The sequence below is a fragment of the Phoenix dactylifera genome, unplaced genomic scaffold (genome assembly GCF_009389715.1).
Source record: "Phoenix dactylifera cultivar Barhee BC4 unplaced genomic scaffold, palm_55x_up_171113_PBpolish2nd_filt_p 000402F, whole genome shotgun sequence".
Taxonomy (NCBI): Eukaryota; Viridiplantae; Streptophyta; class Magnoliopsida; order Arecales; family Arecaceae; genus Phoenix; species Phoenix dactylifera.
In genome coordinates, this window is record NW_024067844.1 from 447,284 (window position 1) to 457,072 (window position 9,789).

General features: G+C 45.5%; 1 long non-coding RNA gene across 1 annotated transcript; it reads right to left on the bottom strand.

Annotated features, from left to right (window-relative positions):
* Positions 1–7,923: 7,923 nt before the first annotated feature.
* Positions 7,924–9,669, bottom strand: LOC120105941. The gene is made up of 2 exons (XR_005508187.1): positions 9,505–9,669; positions 7,924–8,164 (listed from the first exon to the last, which is right to left on the bottom strand). It is a non-coding gene; the product is annotated as an uncharacterized LOC120105941 (long non-coding RNA).
* Between the last annotated feature and the right edge of the window lie 120 nt (positions 9,670–9,789).

The window sequence follows — 9,789 nt, forward strand, 5'->3', positions numbered from 1 at the left end:
TGAAGTCAAATGCATGTTTCGATTTGATATAACTAAGTGAAAAAGACAAACAATGTTATTTTGCAAGAGGGCAAACGGTACAATGATTATTTGAAGAGAGGGAAATACTAGAAACAGAACATGCTACTAATTCTAAGCAAGAAAAAGAAGGGTGTCCAAGATAATAGTGCCATAGATCTGGAGAAGTGACAACCACAGAAGCTGCAACAGCAGGCGAGCCAACCGGATCATGTAGTGTTAGGACCGTAGGTGCTGCCATCTCACTAAAACCTGCAGATGATGGTGAAGGCTTAACCATGGTCTTTAAACCGACCATCCCAAATGCCCCTCCGGCGTTCGATTGCGACTTGGCCCACATCGGCCTCTGCCGCGGGCAAGCCTTGCTGACTTGGCCCACACCGTCCTCTGCCAACAATTCCTCCCAGCAAGCGAGCCCTGCTGATTTGGCCCACACTGGCCTTCGCCAATATTTTTTCCTCTCCAGCAAGGGAGTTTTTTTTTTAATCGCTTATCCTGGGAATCGAACCTGTGTCGCTGGCTCTGATACCATTGTTAGGACCGTAGGCGCTGCCATCTCACTAAAACCCGCAGGTGATGGTGAAGGCTTAACCATGGTCTTTAAACCGACCATCCCAAATGCCTCTCCGGCGTTCGATTGCGACTTGGCCCACACCGGCCTCCGCGCGGACGAGCCTTACTGACTTGGCCCACATCGGCCTCCGCCAACATGTAGCAGGTGATATAGCCCAGCGTATTTCTTACCCATCCCAATTGTCCTCCATGTGGAAGGGTCCTATATAAAATAATAGTCAAGCAAGAATATAAGGCAACATGAAAAGAATGAACAAGCTTACTTGCATAAATAAGATTAAATGAGAAGAAAGGTACGACAAGAACATCATGTAAAATAAGAGAATTTATGAGGTGTACAGTTTCATGTGGGTGACAGAAGCAACATCACCATTGGGCAATTTGATAGTAGCTTGAAGAGCCGAAGTGATGGAAGTGAGGCAAGTGACGGATCCGACCATGTGGTCGGTCGCGCTTTGTGTCAATAATCCAAAAAATTTTATGTGTAGAGAATGATGCAAAACAAAGGAATGTACCTGCAAGATTAGATGTAGGCTGAGATTGTGAGGATAATATGTTACTTGCATGATTGGCCGAGGCTTGAGAGAGAGAAGGGCTCTTGATAGGAGCAAGAAGTTGCTAACACTGTTCTTGGATAATCGGCAGTTGTGAAGCATCAGAAGGATAGGCCCTGGTGGCTACCTAGTTGGCCGAGCGTTGAGAATTAATCTTGGTGTGATAGCCTGGAGGGTACCCATGAAGTTTGTAGCATTTATCAATAGTGTGTTTAACGATGTTGCAATGAGAGCATGTTGGATGCTCACGACGAAAAAAGTTGGAGCTATTTTTCTTGACGTTTGACCGAGGAGGTTGTTGAGCAGTATGTGTCTTGCTGACCAAGGCAGTGGATTTAAGGTCGAGGGACGGTGTAACAGTGATATCTCGTTGTTTTTCTTCTTGAATAATGAGGGCAAAGACTTCATTAATGGGCGGCAAGGGGTCCATAAGAAGAATCTGACCTTATATTAGAGAAAGAGTCATTGAGACCCATTAAAAAATGGAGAACATACTCCTATTGTTGGTAATCGACCAATTGCTTGAAAGCGCCACATGAACAATCGGGTAGAGGTCAAAAGTTGAGCAACTCATCCCAATAGCTTTTGAGTTTGGTGAAATAGGTACTTACAGAATTTTGATTTTGAGTAAGAGAGGAAATTGCTTTCTTTAGTTGAAAAATGCGAGGACCATTGCTATGGGGAGAACCGGTCTTTGAGATCAAGCCACATGTCACGAGCATTGTCGATGTAGATCACGCTAGCACTCAGGTCTTTGGAGATAGAATTGATGATCCAAGAGAGGACCATGTGGTTGCAACGAACCCATGACATATACAGGGATCAGTCGGGCTTGGCTTGGGAAGAGACCCATCAATGAACTCTATTTTGTGCTTGGCTCTTAATGCCATATAAATGGAACAGCTCTAGGTGGGGTAGTTATCACCATCAAGGGGTTGCAAGACCAATATGGTGCCTGGGCTATCACCATCATGGAGAAAATATGGGCTGGAATGATCAGCAGCTGTATGGAGCATGGAAGAAGAGGCACTCGAGATAGAACTCAAAGATGATGCCATGAAAAAAAAAATAAAATTGCTCTGATACCATGACAAAATATGAAGAAAACCAAGATTGGAGGAAAGATGCTCCGTGCCTTGTTATTGTATTGTTGTATGCTTGTCTATATATACAAGAATTTGAAATAATCAATGGCTACAATTAAGGACTAGCAAAAAGAAGGAGCAAAGAAAGAAAGAGCTAAATAGGGAAAACAACTAGTCCTTGTTTGCTGCTAGCCTGTCATACATTAAGAAATAATCAATGGTTGCAATTAAGGACTAAAGAAAGAAAAGAGTAAAAGAAAAAAGAGCTAAATAAGGAAAATAGCTAATCCTTACTTGCTGCTAGCCTGTCATACGTTAAGACCTAGCGCCATGAATGTAGAGTTCGGATTTACAAGAAAATTCTTCATGGTAAGTTTGCATCCAACCCAACATTTGAGTGCCGGTACTAATTCGAACCCTACATTAGAGAAAAAATACGGTATATAAAACCCTTATAAAAGATAGATATCTCATTAAGAACTTCTTGTATAAGTTCCAACTTGTGCAGCTTTCTCGGATAAGGTGTTTTGAGAACTAATAGATGACGACAAACACAGAGACAATATTGTAGTCAATGAAAGAATTCAAATGGTTCTAATAGAGGATAAAATGGATCGTCCTGCTCAGGACAGGGGATCATCCCATTCCGACCGAGGCAGACCTCAGCACCGACTAGGCCAGACCTCGTCCCGCTAAGAGCCAGTCCGAGCTAGAATTTCACCAAAGGACCGGCCGACCTCGTCCAGCTCTCTCCACTACTATGACCTGCAGCAACCTTCTCCAACAACGCGCCCCGACCTAAGCTTGGGGCACCAAGCATCTCCGATGACGTGCCCCGACCTGAGCTCGGGGTGCCAAGCATCTCCGACGACGCGCCCCGACCTGAGCTCCGAGCACCAAGCATCTTCGACGATGCTTCCTGGCCCTAGCTCGGGGCGCTATCAAACAAACCTCAAGAGTTGGAAAGGTTGGGGCCGACCTCGCTAAACATACTAATCGACCGCAGGTAACAGCGCCTCGATCTAAGTGAAAGCATCCTCTAGAGTCAACTAAGAACAGAGTCCACCGAGCCGACCTCACCGAACATATGTCGCGGCCCCCAAGTCGGCCCGACCTTAGTGCTCATCAAGCTGACTTCATCACATAAATGTTACGGCCTCCAAGCGAGCCCAACCTCGCCCACGGCCACATCCACATGCGCACCTACGCGCGCCCCTACGTCCGCATACGTGGTCGTACATTACAACCTCACCGTGCCATGCTTTACTTGTTGGCCACTCCACATGTCGACTAGGGCCATACCTTGCTGCCAAGAATCATATGCTGCCACCTCTATCAACGCCATGTCGTTCACAAGAACGGCCTACACCATGTGCCTCAAGCAAGCTCTGGCTGCATGCCACCTGGCCAAATGCCATCTCCTCTCATGATGAGGGCGGGCCATACCTCCGCCATCTGGGCACCTCCACGGGGACTATAAATAGCCACATTAGGTAACGCCTAAGGACCTTTTTTTCTCTGGCTGGACCAGCCAACAAATACTCCACGCTAACTTAGCCATTAGAGGTCCTCAACAGAAACGTCGGTGAGGCTTTATGCAGGTCCGCCGGCGCGCAGGAAACAACGTCCTTTCTCCATCCCGATCGGTAGCTCTCTCGACTCCTCCAGCGTGGTCACCCTCGGGCTAAATTTGAACCACAACATCTGGCACTAGAAGGAGGGCCTGAGTCATGATCATGAGATTGAGGAGCCACGGAGCTTCAAATACATCGAGGAGCCAGACACCAACTCTCGGTAACTCGCTTCAAAGTCCACCCCCTGCAGCACCTGCACCGGCAGACCAAACTTCTCAGGTCTAACAGTTTAATTTGCTCATCTAACAAGTCCAAATGTTTGTTGCGGCCATTCAAGGCCTACAACAAACGGTAGCCTAGTCTACACTTCCTCTTCGTGGGCGTGAGCCCTCAGGACAGTGCTCGCAACATTACTCCCCTACCATGCGGCATATGACAGTCGACAAAAGGGAATACGATCGACCAAGGAGTAGATCTCCCCGGCTTAAGAGAAATTTTCCTTGGCCCAAGAGCTCGACTCATCCGAGATCTCTTCAGAAGTTCGGAAATACACTCCCCTCACCTCTACCCGAGCCGAGATTCTTATGGAAATCGAGGGTCAAGCTTACATTCGACCACCACCGAGGATGCGACTGTCTGAGTTGTGGAAGCGCTCGGGCAAATATTGCCGCTTCCACAAAGATCACGACCATGATACAGAGGATTGCTACCAACTTCGTGATGAGATCGAGGCACTTATCCGCAAGCCAGTTTGTTTATGCTTAAGTTGACCGGGGGGAAGCCCGAGGAACAGAGCCGCACGAGGGGCAGAACGACAACTGCCCCATTGCAGGCACCATCAACGCCATAGCCATATATTCTACATGTTGGCGGCTCCTCGACCTCGGAGGGCAGTGGCAAAGGCCTCATCCCCACCAGCCCAATCTAGCGGCCTGAGGCTCACAAGCTGCCACCCCTGGACGGGACTTTAGCTCCTCCAGGTTGGAACTCTGATCTCAAAAATATATTATCATTAGAAATTATCTTTTAGCCTTTTTTAAATATCTCTAAAATGCCTTAATGGATTCGACACTATTTGGTTGTTTCCACGGTACGAGCCCACAACTATGACATAACGACACCAAATATTATCGATAACACACCCCGACCCGAGCTCGGAACGCCCTGCGTTGTATCGATCATGAGCCAAAGAGCTCTTACGACCGCAGGAGTATTCGAGCCATTTCGACGACATTCGACGTCATTTTGAACGACATTCAATGCCATTCGACAATATCGGCGACGATGCGCGCCAGCCAAGTTTGGGGCACCCTGCGTTGTATCGATCGCGAGCCAAAGAGCTTCCGCGACCGTAGGTATTAAGAGCCGAAGAGGCCCATCTACGATGAATGCACCCCGACCAAGTTCGGGGCGCCCTCTTCGACGACGTGCCCTGACCCGAGCTCAAGGTGCCAAGTATTCTTCGACGATGCACCCCAACTCAAGCTCGGAGAACCAAGTATTCTTTGACAACGCGCCCCGACCTAAGTTCGGGGCGCTCTATGTTGTGTCGATCGCGAGCCAAAGAGCTCCCGCGATCGTAGGCATTAAGAGCTGAAAAGGCCCATCGATTGTGAGTCAATAAGACTCCCTTGACCTTAGGAAAAATATATGAAGGTGATCCGACCTCGGTTCGAGCGCCCAAGTTAAAGTTTACAGAAAACTACGAAGCTCAGCCTGAAGACGTCGGCTCCTAATAACACAGTGTACCCAGCTCGGTGTGTACATCTTAACATACACTTAGCTACGATGCAGGATGACTAACAACTCAGCTACTTTTTTCGCCCGAGCCAAAGAATGACTCGACCTCGGAAGTCGGGGGGCAAATGATAGGGGATAAAATGGATCGTCCTACTCAGGACAGGGGATCATCCCAGTCTAACCGAGCAGACCTCAGCACCGATCAGGCCGGACCTCGATCCCGCTAAGAGCCAATTCAAGCTCGGATTTCACCAACGGACCGGCCGACCTCGCCCAGATCTCTCCACTACTACGACCTGCAGGAACCTTCTCCAATGACGCGCCCCGACCTGAGCTCAGGGTGCCAAGCATCCAACGACGCGCTCTGACCTGAGCTCGGGGCGCCAAGCATCTTTGACGACCCGCCCCGGCCCTAGCTCGAGGCACTATCGAACAAACCTCAGAGTCGGAAAGGCTGGGCCGACCTTAGAGTCCGCCGAGCCGACCTTGCTAAACATACTATTTGACCGCAGGTAACGTCGCCCCGATCTGAGTGAGAGCGTCCTGCAGAGTCAACTAAGAACTAAGGAGACTGGGCCAACCTCAGAGTCCGCCGAGCCGACCTCACGAACATATGTCGCGGGCCCCAAGTCGGCCCGACCTCAGTGTTCATCAAGCTGACTTTCAAGTAAATGTTGCGGCCTCCAAGCGAGCCCGACCTCGCCCACGGCCGCATCCACGTGCGTACCTACGCGTGCCCCTACACTGGCATACATGGTCGTACATTACAACCTTACCGCCGCCATGCTTTACTTGCTGGCCACTCCACGACATGTTGACCAGGCGCCATATCTTGCTGCTAAGGGTCATACCCTGCCACCTCTGTCAACGTCATGTCGTTCACAAGAACGGCCTACACCGTGTGCCTCAAGCAAGCCCTGCAGCATGCCACCTGGCCAAACGCCATATTCTCTCATGATGAGGACGGGTCATACCTCCACTACCTAGGCACCTCCGCGGAGATTATAAATAGCCCTATCAGGTAACGCCTTAGGACCTTTTTTCTCTGGGTTGGACTTAGCCAACAAAGTACTCCACGCTAACTTAGCCATCGGAGGGCTCTTATCGGGAAACGCCGGGGAGGCTTTGTACAGGATCCACCGGCGCGCAGGATGCGACGTCCTTTCTTCATCCCGACCGGTTCTCCGACTCCTCCGGCGTGGTCACCCTCAGGGCTGAATTTGAACCACAACAGGTTCAATTAGGGGTGTTAAATGCTAACAATCTAAATTTGTTGTCACCTACAGCCAAACTTCCTTTCATCCTCGTATTTAAAAAATATTTTTTATATAAATATTTTTTATAAAATGATTAAAAAAGAAAAGAAGCAAACTGTACGAGATTAATTAGAAATTAAATATTTTTCTCAAATTTATCTTAATTAATAAGATCTGGCAATCTTAATATATTTCATTTTATGAATAAATCACATGGATTCATCTTCTACGGTGGTAACATACCACTCTATTAGCAAAGGCAAAAGGCGTCGATCCGGTTATCATGGGTTTACAGACCATCAAGAGTAACCTCTCTTAGAATGGGGGTCTACAATACTTTGGACCAGACCATTCTAAACTCTAGCTCTATGCTCGGTAGCGAAAACACACACTCGCTTGATAAAATTCGGAGCCACCGCAGACATGTTAATCTTGGAACAAACGTCCTCGCTTCTGATGCAGCAGCCTCTCAGACGCCCGCAAGCTGTTCGACAAAATCCGAAACGAGACATAGTCTCCTGGAACGCGCTGATCGCCGCCAACGTCTCATCGCCTTCAATTAGTACACCTCGGGGAGCAACCTCAGTCAGCTGCCTCCAACTGGCCAACTCTAATTAGGCCGCCAATTGCACTCCCTCGATCTTTATGCGAAATGTGGAAGAACAGGATAAGCTTATTTAGTTTTCGAGCTTATGCCAAAGCCCAAATGCAAGTATTATGGAATGGCTTGAGCGTGTGATCTAATACCAGATGCAATGGTGTGGATGACCCTATTGGGTGCATGCAGAATTCATGGTGATATGGAACTGGCAATCTATGCAGCTTAGCACTTGATGGTATTAGATCCTAGAGAGCGTTCAATTTATGTTCTTTGGGACATGCTTTCTGGTTTTGGGATGTAGGATGGCAGAGCAAACTATTCAGAGGGTGATGAGTAATAGAGGGCTGACCAAGGTACCTGGTTGGAGTTGGATCAAGAACAAGAACCAAGTGCATCCATTTAATGCTGAAGATAGATCCCACCCTCAAGATATGTATGAGAGGTTAAGAGAGTCGATTGGTCTTCCCCTACTGAATATAAGATGCATCATTTTGAATTTGGTTAGTAGAGAATCCACTGATATTGTTCAGCAAGTTTGCTGTGTGATTCTCATTCTATCAATGACGAATTCTTTTTCTTAAATACAATCTTCTATTTAAGACCAGATGCTCAATGGGATATCAATTTATATTTCTCCACAAAATTTGATGTTACAAACTCCAGGAGGATATTACAGACTCAAAAGTTGTGGAATAATCACCTTACGAAATTTGAAACGAATTGCAGATCACTTCTTCCACTGGGGCATCCGCTGAACGGTAACCTGAGGGAGGATGGATGGATTACTTGTTAACATTTGAGATGGTGAAAGGAATTACAGACTTCGCAACTACAAAAATAGATTTACTTGCAGTACAGGACACACGTTAGTTTTCTTTCTTTCTTGTTCTTGTTCTTTTCTTTTTTTTACATGAGCTCAGATAAGTGGAGCAGGAAACTGCACATTAGTTTTCACATATATAGATATATATAGTTACATAGTTATATTTTGACATCAAGATCTTTGTATAGACTGACTAAAACTTGGATGATTATTCCATGTCTAGTTTCATTTTCCTTTGTGAGACAATGAATGCCATCAGCATCTTAGCTTTAACTTCTGATTCAGAATGCATCAAGAAAAGAAAAGAAAAGTTTCTTGTTGACAGTTGCTTATATGCGTAGGCTAAAAACTGTACAGTTTGCAGAATGACATAGCTTTTCAGCTAAATCCTTAAAACCATAAAATAGAGTTTTCATTATAGTCAGTTTCTTGAATCAAAAATAAAGCAACATTTCTGTGATTCCAAAATGCAGACAGTACTCTAGGGATGTGCCTATGTTTTAGCTGGAAAAGAACTAATGTGGATAGATTCTAATGAGAAAACCAAATGCATCGAGCTCCTATCCTAAATTTGCAACCAGATCATAGTAAATCAAGGAAAGAACACTTGAAAAGGGATTGCCTGCTTTAGTGTGTGATTTGCCATAAAAAATATCAGGGTAGAGATAGAAATCTGTATATTTGGCAGCCACTAGATATGGAGATATCACTGAACAGGCGAGGTGAGCGAATGTATATTCGGCTCACTCAAGTAGATAAAAGTAAGGAAATATTCTGAAGCTTTTTTAAATAGCTAGATAGGAATCACTATTTGGAATCTATTTTGTTGCAAACAAAATGAACAGATTTCACTGCAAGTTGTAGTAGAGGTAAATGCCATACATCAACGTTAAGTATGAAACTCATGGAAAAGGACAACCAGATGTTTATTTTCTTTTCTCACACTAATGAAACAAGAGCAGATGAAAAAGGGGCATCTAGTTTTTTCTTACTAGTGCAATTCCAATGTCTAGATGGATTAAGTAAAACCTGTTGCCTATATTCATGTTTTCCTTAGTTTTTTATTTTTGAGCTGACAAAAACAATATATGCTATGCTTAATTAATAAAAATTATTTCTAGCAAAGGTGTACTTCCTGCTGGGCTGCTACTAAAGACGGAATATGATTGAATAGAGCTAAAAAAATGCCAAATCATGAGTCAGTAATAGAAATTGCAGCTAATAGCAAAGGGCCACTCTAAACACTAAAAAGTGAAAGATAATAGGTGACCACAGGATACCTTCCCAGCATTTTCCTTATTTCCTACAATAGTTTGACAAGCGAGCCTCCAAGATTCGGGTTTCTGTAATTGTTAAAAAAAAAAAGTTCAAAAACATAATTGTATGTTAAAATGACTAAACAGCAGAAACTAGTAAGAAACTTCTAATGGTTCAAATCTTGAATGGAATAAGAGTTTGAACTCAGCACGGCGCCAGTAGCATGCCTCTTCAAGTACCGTTTTTTCATGTTGATTTCTCATTAGAAGTTCCTGCCATCATATCTGCAGTTACATCATAGGTTCCAA